The sequence below is a fragment of the Protopterus annectens genome, chromosome 11.part0 (assembly GCF_019279795.1).
Source record: "Protopterus annectens isolate FY-2018-M chromosome 11.part0, PAN1.0, whole genome shotgun sequence".
NCBI classification, from domain to species: domain Eukaryota; kingdom Metazoa; phylum Chordata; order Ceratodontiformes; family Protopteridae; genus Protopterus; species Protopterus annectens.
Window position 1 is genome coordinate 1419733769 of NC_056745.1, and position 12396 is coordinate 1419746164.

A 12396-nucleotide genomic window follows, 5' to 3' on the forward strand; every position below is an offset into this window, starting at 1 on the left:
AAAGGTTCATTACAGAATATTCAAGCCTAGTGCAAAAAAATTGCTTGTTTAAAAAACAAATTTTCATATTTGTATTAAACAGTTTTACACAAAGAAAATATTCAATAAAATTAGTATAAACCAAAAATGCAACAGCAAATATTTGGGTGCATTTATGTATATGTGTGCATATTCTCATTCAAACCAGTTTAAGACATTTAAACATGTCCTGCTTTTTCTTTCAATATAGGTAATATAGTTAAATAATCATTTAACCCCGGGGGGGGGGGGGGGAGTTTGCAGCTAGTCTTAGTTGCCATAACAGTTCTTTCTAATGTTTAAGGCATTTTGCCAGTCTCCACCCCTAACTTCAATATTCACTAAATCTAGTATGGCAAATTTGAAACCACTGTAATCCACACACTGGGTACTATGCTTATACAAGGCATTGGTTTCCTTTTTATTCTTTATATCGTATAGATGTTCATATATTCTGGTTTTAAATAACCTTTCTGTCTTCCCAATGTAAAAAGCTGTACAAGTATTGCACCTAGTCATGTATACCAATTTACTTGAATAACAGTTGCCTCTTCTTAAATAGACTATACTCTTATTTTTGTTATCTAAAGAAATAAAGTTATCTTGCAGAATGTAAGAACAGTAAGCACACCTACCACAAGGTCTACTACCATTTAAATGTACATGTTCACCTTGATTTTTATTTTTATTTTCCTAGATGGTTTTTAAGTTAGGGCCAATCTTGGTTGAGAATACAAGCTTTTCGCCTAGAAATTGAAAGATTTCATTATTAGTTTTGAAAATGCTCCAATTTTTATAAAGTGTTTCCTTAACCTGTTGGTATAAAGGACTATATTGAACAATACATGCTTGCTGAAAATCAACTTTGTTCACAGTCTCAATAGTTGCTCCTGTGTTCATTCCATTCAAACCTCTACCTAATAACGGAATATATTTTTTACCCCAGTCACTTAATACTCCACTAAGTATTGCACCAATAAAGTCACCAGGGTAACCTCTCTCAAGGAACATGGGCAAATAAATTCCTGAATGACATCCTGTTTTAAAGATGTCATTCTGGCAACCCTGATTGCTTGTCCCTTGATAATACGTTTCTTTTGTGACATTGGGTGATGACTATCAAAATGTAAATAACTATTACAAAAAGTTTTTTTTACGATAGATTTTAGATATAAACTTTTCATGGTCCTTAATTATTTTAGTATCCAAGTAATGGATTTCTTGTTTATGAAAATTGAATGTAAATTTTAGAAAGTTGGTAGTTTGGTTTAGGTATTGAATGAATACTGGAATGGATTCAGAAGATCCCTTCCATAAAATAAAAATATCATCCAAAAACCTGCAATAACATGCAACCTTAGAAAATAACTCACTTTTAAAAACATATTCTCTTTCCCAACCCAGCAGGACCAAGTTAGCATATGTTGGAGCACAAGCTGCTCCCATTGCTACACCCTTGACTTGCTGGAAGTATTCACCCTCAAAATATATGTAGTTGTTTTCCAAAATAAGTCCCATGAGTTCACAAACTAAACTAATCTCATCAGGGTGCAGGTTCGAAGAAGTATAAAGTATTTCTTCAAAGAAATGTAACCCTTCTTGTTTGGGAATACAGGAAAACAAGGCTTGTACATCAATGGTCAAAAGGAAAGAATCAGCACACCACAGGTCACTTTTTAATTGTCCTAAAAAATCCCAGTAATCTTTGCCCAAATGTGGAAATTGTTCAACCACATGTTTAATTTTTCTATCCATGTAAACAGCTAAATTGTGTGTTTTTAAACCAGCAGCTGCCACAATGGGCCTAAAAGGTGGGGTTTCAATATTTTTATGTACTTTCGGTATACCGAAGATGACAGGAATTTTGGAGTGCAAATTCAGGAGAAAATCATAATCTACCTTAGAAATCCTCTGATCCATGGCATACTCATATAAAAAGCTATCTATCCTATGATAAGAAATGTGTATTTCATTCCTGGGACGTGGAATAATTTTCAACATTAAATAGAATAGTTTGCATAATATTTGTGTAATCATCCCAATTGTATAACATAATTCCACCACCCTTATCAGGTGTCATAACACGTACACTTCTAACCTCCCTTAAGTTTTTTAGTAATTTCCTCTCATTTATACTAAGATTTGAGAATATTCTTCTTTGATTGCCCCATATTTTATAAATATCTTCCTTAATAACCTTCTCAAATGTAATAATGAGTGGATGTAGGGGAGGATTGTACACACTACTTTTTCTCAATGTTGTAGTGGAACAGTTGGTGGTATCACATTCTTCCTTATTAGAATACATGAATTTTAAATTTAATTTTCTCAAATAAAGTTGCACATCAACCAATGTATCAGCTATATACAGGATTTTCGTAGGTACAAATTTAAATCCCTTAGAAAATAGGGAAAAATATTCTTGTGAAATAACCCTGTCGGTGTAATTGTAAATATGAAAACCATTTAAAGTGTGCAGAACATTGCTAACTTGTATAACTGGGACTAAATTCCCTACCATCTGGGAGTTCCATTTTAGCAAGCCGAGTACTATGTTGCTGGAAGTGCAAGATGTAAAGGCGCATAGCCTTTATGTGGCTTGTGATATACCATCAGAGTCTTGAGGCATGACTGATATGAATGGAGTGTTGGCGATCTGCAGGATATGGTAATGTTGGATTTTGTACCATTCGTAGCTTTGAAATTGAGATCACACTACAATAAGGGTAGGGGAAAGCTACCCTTGCTGCCACTGTAGTGCGATCTTGGAGTTGGTATTTATAATTGCAGTGGGTGCAGGGGGCTTGCCCTCTTGCAAAAATGTTGTAGAATGTGTGTGTGTTTTTTATTTTATGTTTGCATTGTTTGTTGTTTCAGGTATGTGTAATTTGGAGTACTGTGCTTTCATACAAGTGAGTTTTCGGTTATATAAGTTCGCTTAACTGCAGTTTGGTGAACTGTCAATTTGATAAGTAGAAGACCCATATATATATATATATATATATATATATGTGTATATATATATATATATATATATATATATATATATATATATGTATATATATATATATATATATATATATATATATAGATAGATATATACACACACACACATACATATATGTGTGCAAAAAACAAATGAATGCCCTGTACATCACACACACACATATATATATATATATATATATATATATATAAAATAAATCATTACTGCCTCTGACAACCCCCCATTGAGTCCCCCACATCACAGCCCCTCTGCCTATAAGCCTTTATGACTTTAATGACATACCACTGACTAGTGCAATAGTGTCTATGAATGCACTGTGGGTAATGGAAGACAGACATCATGGAGCCTAAAGTGAAAAGATAGGGTGGGATGTTAAGCCAATAAAGTGGTTGCTATAAAAATGGGTAAAACATCCTCATTATTATTAAAAGTGACTGCTTACTAACAGCAATGTACTTGTTTACACTGGGGTCAAGTTTATTTGTGAATCAGTAGTGAGCAACACTCAAGTGTGATCATTAACATGCAAAAACTGAGTTTTGTATTAGAAGACAGATACTGCAGTATCACAGGGATTTCTCCTTCTCTGAAATGTGGCAACTCAAAGCTATCTGTCATTGGGGAATGTACAGGTGTAAGGGGGAACAACATCACTTCCTCTAACACCCCACAACCACCTCAGGCCCAAATTAATACCATACCTTTCACATTTAAGTCTGCTCCTACCTCTACTATCCAAAAACTTGTAGCCAAACTCAAACCACACAGCCGATAACCTTCCTGCAGAATACCTACAAATTGCATCCACAGCTATAGCCTATCCCATTTCACTTCTAATAAACAGATCCATCACTGAACACACCGCTCCATCCCTGTGGAAAACCTCTTATATCATACCACTCCACAAAAATGGCCCCTCCCTAGACTTTTCCAACTAACGACCAATTGCAATTCGCTCACCCCTCTCTAAGATCCAAGAAAGATGTATTCATCACCAGTTCCTCTCCTATCTCCTCACCAACAATCTTGTTTCCACAAATCACCCCTGTCACTGAGGCTAAACTCCTAGGAGTTACCATTGACCAGCAACTCACATTCATAAAGCACATATCAACAACCATCACTACAGTCCACAAAAAGCTAGGTTTGCTCTATCGCTGCAAAAGTTATCTAACCACCGAATCTCTAACTGCAATAGCCAGGACCCACCTCCTATCTACTCTACTTTATGCATCCCCAATTCTAACTAATCTTTACAAAACTGACATTAATAAACTTTCCATCTGTTACAACAAAATCGCTAGATTCGCTACCAATGTCAAATCAGTCCCAGCACTGCCTTTCCCTACAAGCCATGCACTGGCCTGAATTTCCGAACCTATTAAGATACCATCAGTTCAGCCTAGCTCATCTAATTCTGTACTATCCCGAGAAAACCCGACCTGACTGGCATGCTGAACTTCTACAATTCAAATAGACAACTTCGGTCCTCCAACAAAGCCTTAATTGAAACCATCACATGCAAAAACAACTCTGAGGAATCATTATTTGCTCATGAAATAGCAAAAATATGGAACAACCTTCCCCCTGACCTCAGACTACAAAACTCTACACTCTCCTTCAAAAGCCTACTTAAAACATACCTCTTCATTAACCATCTATGCAACTGTAATTGACCCCCCCCGAAGTCTCGTCCAGTCACTATTTCTACACCCCATCTGTCCTGGACAACACAAACAACACCATCTAACTATACCTATCCATGTGTGAGCAATAACCTATATACGAGTGTGTGTGTGTGTGTGTGTGTATATATATATATATATATATATATATATATATATATATATATATATATATATATATATATGTGCGTGTGTGTGTGTATATATATATATACATATATATATATATATATATATATATATATATATATATATATATATATATATATCTGTGTGCGTGCGTGCGTGTGTGTGTGTGTGTATATATATATATATATATATATATATATATATATATATAGATAGATATATATATACACATATTCCAATAATCCTGCAGATGCAAAACAATAATGGCAGTCACTACACTGGACACTGGAACCTTCCAGAGGCCAACCAGAAATACTTCTGGGATTTTGCATACATCCTCCAGTAGGACCCTAGAGCAGTCTCTCTCTACTGGCTATTGTTCTATGCTGGCATAAACAATCAGATGCCACAGATACACACTGAGTTTACACCAGTAAGATTCCACACAGTTTGCTACCAGCCAGGGACACCTCTCACAGAGGATGACACCTATGCTGCAATCCATAAACCTTCAACCGATGATGCAACTGTTTATGTATACTGGCATGAATATATACTCTATAATGACTAGGTGGCATGTAACCACAGGGATCATATAACAGATATAGGTGCATATAGTCTTAATGAAAGCCGTGATGTCAGTGGCTGGCACTCTTTCAGTGAGTATCTAGCTTTTGAAAGTTGAGCAATGTCTCACAGTATGCTCCTCAGTGATGCCAGATGCTCCTAGAACTACTGCCACTTGCATCCATCTGATCACAACTACCCCTCTCCTGCAGATGACATATAAGCAGGTACACCAGAGGGACATAACTTTATACAGCATGCATTAACTCTTCCCAAAATGAAGTTCAAGTGCCGGGATGTCTACAGTGGAACACTATGGTACTCCCCTCAGCTAAGGCCTGGCAGATGTTTACTGCCTGTTATATACTACATAATTATCCACAACATCCTTCCACCACAACCTGCTGATATCCATGAACATCCACAGCTAACAAAGGATGATGTCTCACCAACCCTATGAGTATTTACTTAATAAAACTGATAAAACTATAGAGGGCAGATGTGCTAAGCAATGATCCAACAGAAATGTGAATGGCACATATGTCATATCAACGTTTGTAAAATACTGAATAATGCATGAATTTATAACTATTTTACATATTATGTTCAATAATATTATTTATTTTTGTAAACTACTGAATAATGCATGTATTAATAACTACTTTACATATTGTATTCTATAACATTGTCATATTGAATAATCCACACATTCAAAAGCTGGTTTCCATTTTATGTTCAAGATGGCTGAAATATTTAATGCGAAAGATCAGAACGGGTGTATTGTCAGCTCCCATATATATATATAGACACAGACCATGGAACAGTCAAAGAAAACAGAATGGAATGCCCACCCTCATGTGCTTCCCCAGCCACAGTTTGCAGCAGCAGCAGGTGTTTGCATACCTCTTACATTAACTTCATATTTATCTGTCACTTTATTATTAACATGTCTCTACCCCTAATAACACCTGTCTGTGCTGGTGGTGAATGAGCTAACTGTCTCATACATGAACTTGTTAGAGAGTCAAAAGCATTATCTTCACACAGTGTAGGTTCTAGGCTACCAAAAGATGTTGGACTGGTATGATGATATAACAAGTGGTCTGGTAAATGCTGACACATGTTGGAACCAATAAACCAACCTATGACATAAAAGTAACAATCATCCCCTTTGGGTTGTGAAACAGCGGCTGCTGCCATAGTAGCACAGCAGACTGTAGTTCCAACTCCTCAAGGACAGTACTGTTCAAGCTATAACCCTTTCAGCACTGTCACAAGAAACTACTGTTAGACTGATACAACTGCTTGACACCAACAGCCTCATGCCATACACCATCGCCATCTCACTGCTATGTCTGAACACAGCTGTCATGTGTGAGATCTTCCAGTGTGTTTGTTTAATTTCTCCACATCTTTTGGGTTTCTAATACCATGGCAGGAAATTACCCCATTCCTAAGTCAAAGTATGATTGACTGTGCAATTAATATTGTTTCAATCTTTGATGTTAATCAAAAGTGCTCTTCGTAGCACCCGAAATGTGCCCAGCATTGACTCCTTCTGCAATTCATACAGAGTTACGTGTATTGGTAGCATATCTAAATAAGACTCTAAATTCCTTTTTATAAGACCTGTTGCTTCTACTACTACTGGAACTGTCCGGGTATCCTTCTTCCACATTGCTCTCATTTATGCCTGCAAATCCTGGTATTTTATAACTTTGAGTCTCTCTGTATATGGCACTGTAATCATTGGGTGTAGCAATTTCAATAATCAATGCTACTTTTCATGGACTACTGTATCTGGTTTTCTTGCATCTATTTTACGAACAGCTGATAATGGGTGATCCCATGTGTCATAAACTTCATCATTCTCTATAATGCTTTGTGGTTCATGTTTCCAGTGCTTTAAGGCTCCTTCAGTATTGTAATGTTTACACAATGTGCAATGCAGCAGTCTTGCCACATTATCGTGCCTTTCAGTATACAGGCCCTCTGCCATTAGTGTATCACACCCAGCAACATAATGTGCGACTGTTTCCAGTTCTGTTTTGCAGAACTTGCATTTGTCTGTTTCACCCACATGCTCAATGGACTTTGTAAACCATCATGTACATAATCCACTACCCTGGGATGCCAATACTAACCTTGAATCTTTTGGTTTAAATTCACCTCTCCTTAACCTTTCCTGCATGAGATCCTGAGCAACATGAGGTCATTCCAGGAGTTTTCTGTACTTGCTACTATATTTATGCCTTTTCCACATTTCTTGTCTTCTCATCTGATCCTTCTCCTTATATTCTTTCTTTTGGCACATTCACTTGCTGCCTGATTTTTACTTCTGGTTTGGTTTCCATTCCCCTTGAGACTGATGTGCTTCTGCTAAACTAAGCAAGGTCATCTTAAGACTTGTTCTCTTCATGTTTCAAAGCTTTCACCAAGTGCGGGTCTGATAAGGTCAGCAGATATGTATGCATTGCTACAATTGCAGATCTATACATGTAATCAATTTCAAAGAGATCTGTACTTCCTTAAGAACGAGGAATATATAATCTTGCTATGCACTGATTTTTATATACAATTTGATAAGCTTGAAGCATTTGTCTTGTATTCCTGGCCAACTGATCCAATACCTTTTGGGGCCACTCAATCACCCCAAAACTGTAAGTTAGAACAGGAGGAGCAAATTGATTTAGAGCTTGGACTTTGATCCTAGATTTCAGGGCTGGTTTCAGTATTAATTTTAGTCTTCTAAAATATTCCTTACCGAGTTTTGTTTGCATTTGTTCATGTTTTATTGTCAATCCTTCATCAAGTCCCAAATTTATTTATTTGGCATTAGTTGACCGGGAATGTCTGACTGAGCATGTGCCCTTTTTCAGCAGAGGCCCAGGGAGAAAAGCTCCACAGATGACATACATCATAAAAATGTTTACAAACAATACAGTATGCATGAGGTAATATAAACATGCATTATAATGCTTGGATTCACAATTATAACATGAGAGTTTAAAGGTGTTATTTACAAAAAGGGCAATAAAACCAAATGTTAAAGTCTTTCATACATTTCCAGTACATAAGGAGTTCACCATATAGAGGGGGAGTAAAGACAATTAACTCAGAGTTTAAGAAAAGAGTATAGCAGTACTGTATATCAAATCTTAGTTCTTACAGGAAAAAGCATGTACATCAGTAATCAGAAGCAGAGGGGAAGTTGATAGAGACAGCAGGTGATAGAAAAAGTATGGCTATGGATAAAAGAGGGAAAATTAGAGATTTTTTTTTTAATTTGTAAATAAGAGAGGAGAGTAGTAGTAGTTAGAATCAAGTGAAATCTGAGAAAGGGGAGTAAGCTAAGTGGGAAAAGAAGGGAGGGAGGTAAATATGAGTTTGTGTCTTTCGGCTTTTCCCGGTTAGGGGTCGCCACAGCAGAACTCCGGTCCGCTAATGATTGGCAGCTGATTTTTACGTACCAGCTTGCCAGGCCTGACGCACAACCTTAAACGAAGGTACGCCCATTCACACATGTCTCCACACAGAAGATGCTCTAGTTGAGAATCGAACCGGACAGCGTCTTACTGTGAGGCGACAACGCTACCGCAGCACCATATGAGTAGTGGAGAAATATTTATACACTCTCTCCTGTTCAAGTTCTTTACAACACATTCCTGTCTCAGACTGGTATTTTATTTGTGCTGCAGCTTTCCTACTTATTTGTGCTGCAGCTTTGCTACCTTAAATGTTACTTTTTCACATTTATCAAGACCAAAATGACATTTTTATTTCAAATGGAAAATTTTGACCGCTTTCAGCTCTTCATCTGATAGACTATACAGTTTTAAATCATCAACAAACAGAAGATGAGTAGTCTTTATACCTTGTTTTCTGAGAGCCAAGTTGTAACCATGACCTAATCTGTTAAGAAGACAGCTTAATGGGTTAATGGCAATACAAAACAGCAATGGTGACAGAGTCACCCTGGAATATCCACCTTTGAATTTTTATCCCTGCGATAATAATTTGTCCTTTATCATGGCTTAGCTGCAAAGTGGTTTGGCACAGTTTCATGGTCACTGTAATGTAATTGATCAATGTAGGGTATAGCTTATATATCTATAAGCACTCCTTTATTCATGAATGTTGATGCTGTTAAATGCTTTTTTGTAATTTATCCACACCATACTTAGATTCTTCCTCTTTTTACAATTCTGCATTATGACTTTAACAACAAATGATACTTTGTTCCATATGACTTTCTTTTGTTACCCTTTTGATCTATTGCCATGATTGAGTCATCTTCTAAATGACTATAAACTCTGTTGGCATCAATTCCAATGTATAGTTTATACATAGTCAGAAGGCAAGTTTTTAGGATAGCTTGCAGATTCACTCTTGAGGAGGAGTATCTTTTTTCCTGTTGTTAACCAGGCTGGTGCCTGTTCAGGGTGCACATATAAGTAGTTCATACTCACAGCTAAGTCTTTGTGTAAAGATGTTAATACTTTTAGCCAGAAGTTAGGTAATCCATCTGGGCCTGGGGGGTTTCTTAGCTTTCCTTATTTTTTTTTCAATTTATGGCTGTTACATCCCATTTCATATCCTGTACATTTGAACTTCTTACTGTTTCTTTTACTTCTTCTATTCATTCAGCATCTTTATATTCCAGAGGATCTTCATAGACATTCTCCAAAATAAGTCAATTTCTTCTTTTTTCGGTGGTGTTTCTATTCCTTTTGTTTTGTTTCCCAGTTTTATATAAAATTTTTTGTGTCATCAATGAATTGCTTAGTTTGTAGTTTTCCTTTAAATTAACCTACATAAGTTTTTCTGCCCATGCTGATATCTTTAGTTTAGTTTAGTTTATTATTTGCAATAGTGTACAATAGATCCTGGTCTGTTCCAATACGGTGTGTTGCTTTTATCACGTCTATCTTTCTAAGTATTTTTGTCCATCTGTTCTATAATCTTCTAACTGTTACACTGACTGCTTTATAATTTTCTATATCCAATACCTCCATGAAGGCATTTGATTTCTTCACATTCTTTCCCTTATCGCCCTGTATTTTTGTGGTAACATTTTATCTGTTTTTAATTTAGCTGCACAGCAATATATCCTATTTACTTGTGTTACATCATATGAATTTCTATTAATAGTCTTGATTATGGTGTTCAATTGTTTTGGACAGCCATGGTGGTGCAGCAATTAGCATTACCACCTCACAGCAAGAAGTTGTCTGGTTAGATTCTTGGCTGGGGTGCCTTCCGTGCAGAATCTGCATGCCCTCCCTGTGGTCGCATTAGTTTCCTGCAGGTGCTCCGGTTTCCTCCCACATGCCAAAGACATGCTGTAAGTGGATTGGACACTCTAAATTGGCCTTTGGTGTGAATGTGCTGGCAACCTGACACTGTAAAACTCCACTGGCAATTGTTCTGCGGACCGTTGTTCCGCTGTAGCGACTCCTAACTGGGAAAAGCCGAAAGAAGGAGAAGACTACATTCAATTGTTTTAGCAGACTTCTAATGTTCTGGGTCTTATTGACTTTCTGTAATCCATTTCTTTCACTGATCTTAATATGTCTATCCATCTCTATTATAATAAGCGACTCTTCTCTTAGATGATTTTCTTCCAAATTGAAGGCACATTCGTTGTTCTCCATTTCCTGCAGGCATTCTGTAGAAAGTTCCATAACATCTTCTTGTGACATATTCTTTTAAGCTGCATCCTGCATCATCTGTTACTCTTTCATATGGAACTTACTGGCCTATCATTCCACAACACTGACTGCATCAGAGTTGCCACCGTTACCTGCCCCTTCCCTGTGCAACTCCAACCGAGCTTTTGTACTTGTTTCCTACTGAAGGCTCCAGAATATCTTCATGAGGCAAGTGATGAGATGCTTCCTGTTCCACCTGTTTCTCCTTAGTCTGGGGGCTCACTGTTCTTTCATGCTGTGATGTTACCAGAGTTGGATGTTCTACACTAAATCCTTCACTTCACAGGTAATCCATAACTTCAGTTTCTACTTCTTTAACTTGATTACTACTAATCATATTTTCTACGTTTCCTCTTTGTTTTCTTATTTTTTTGTATTGTAAAATTTTCCATATCCAGATGCCTTTGCCTGTACTTCTCTTCATATATCTTTGGTGCTGCTCTTTTTGTATTTATTAGTTTTGCATCTCCTTTGCATAAATCTCTGTCTTCCCCATGTCCATATTTCTTCATCATTTGTCTCCCATTTCCCCTGTTTCTCCTTATTTTGTGGATTCTTTGTTCCATCGTGCTGTGACATAACATATATTAGACTTTATAAATAAATCCTTCATTTTGCAGGTATTCCATGACGTCAGCTTCTATTGCTTAACTTCAGCTTAACTAATCTTCCATTCAATGTTCCCCCTTTGTGATCTTATTTTTTGTTTTGGGAAATGATCCGTATCTGTGCACCTTTGCCTGTATTTCTCTTCAAATATCTTTGGAGCTGCTTTTTGTGTTGATTAGTTTAGCTTTCTCCTTTGCACAGATATTACACTATATCAGATCTCTCTTTCTTTTCCATGTTTCTTTTTTTTTTATATATATACACACCTTTCAAAATTATCTTGGTTTTGTTGTTTATTGTACTTCCTCAGTCACTTCTTCTTCCAAAAGGCCGAAGGTTTCTTGGTCTATATAATGCTTTTCATAAATCTATTGTATTAATGAACACAAAATTTGCATTTGAAGCTTTGAACGTTGACAGTCCCAGTGTCTTGAGACGAAACTCACCAAAAAAACAGCAATTCAGCAACTGAAAAGTGTATACGAAAGCCAGTGGAACAAGTGAAAAAAATACCTTCAAAAACCAGCAATATCCACAGCCAAACTCTCAGCAGTTAAACTTTTTTGAAAGCCAGTGGAACAGATGAAACAAATGAAACAAATGTCTTCAAAAACCAACGGTATCCTCAGCCAAACTGTAATTTTATTAAACGAAACACAGAATAATCCAA

General features: G+C 36.6%; 1 protein-coding gene across 1 annotated transcript in view; it reads right to left on the reverse strand.

Annotated features, from left to right (window-relative positions):
* LOC122815880 (E3 ubiquitin-protein ligase MIB2-like) overlaps positions 1–12396 on the reverse strand; it is a 782860-nt gene that overhangs the window by 357330 nt on the left and 413134 nt on the right. The gene's annotated exons all lie outside the window — the stretch shown is intronic.